The following is a 1062-nucleotide window of genomic DNA, read 5'->3' on the forward strand; positions in this document are numbered from 1 at the left end:
CTTTTAAAACATAGCACTTAAAGTACTGAAACGGGCAAAGATGATTTCTCTTTTTTGCTGTTGCTCTGATTTGCTTTTCTTTTTCTCACTCTCTTTTCTTTTTGTAAGTGGGTGACATGATTAGAAATTATAGAGAATAGAAAGAAAAAGCCTTTTAATAAAGGATTAAAGCTAGAATACGATAGAAATAAGAGAAGGGGGAATATTAGTGTATAAATTTTGTATATAATAATTTTTATATGATAAAATAAAAGTAATAACAAGAGAAAACATGGAATAATTGAACAATAGATTGCAACCTAATATAAGTGTGTATTACTATTAGGAAAATGTATCGTATTTTTTGGAGTATAAGACACACCGGAGTATAAGACGCACTGAAGGTTTTGAAGAGGCAAATTTTAAAAAAGTTTTTGCACTCTGCAAACCTCCCAAAAATGGCTCGTTCTTCACGGGAAAAAAAAAGTGCATAAATAGCCTTTAGGAGGCTTGTAGAGCTCAAGACTGGATTATTGTAATGCGCTCTACATGGGGCTGCCCTTGAAGAGTGTTCGAAGACTCCAATTAGTCCAGAATGCAGCCGCGCGAGCGATTGTGGGTGCACCAAGGTACACCCACGTTACACCTATCCTCCGCGAGCTGCACTGGCTACCTATTAGTCTCCGAATCCGCTTCAAGGTGCTGGTCGCTACCTATAAAGCCCTACATGGCATCGGACCTGAGAGACCGCCTCCTGCCGATTACCTCTCTCAGACCAATTAGATCGCACAGGTTGGGTCTCCTCCGGATTCCATCTGCCAGCCAATGTCGGCTGGTGACTCCCCGGGGGAGAGCCTTCTCTGTTGCAGCTCCGGCCCTCTGGAACGAGCTCCCTGTTGAGATCCGGATCCTTACTACCCTCCTGGCCTTCCGCAAAGCCACGAAGTCCTGGCTGTTCCAGCAGGCTGGGGGGAGCTGAGAAGCATCTACCTCCATAGAAATTGTGAATGTTGGTTTTGTTTTTAATATGTTGTCTTTGTCTTGTTCCCCTCTTTCCCTTGTCTTTTGTAAGCCGCCTGGAGT

This window comes from Thamnophis elegans, chromosome 2, assembly GCF_009769535.1.
Source record: "Thamnophis elegans isolate rThaEle1 chromosome 2, rThaEle1.pri, whole genome shotgun sequence".
Lineage (NCBI taxonomy): Eukaryota > Metazoa > Chordata > Lepidosauria > Squamata > Colubridae > Thamnophis > Thamnophis elegans.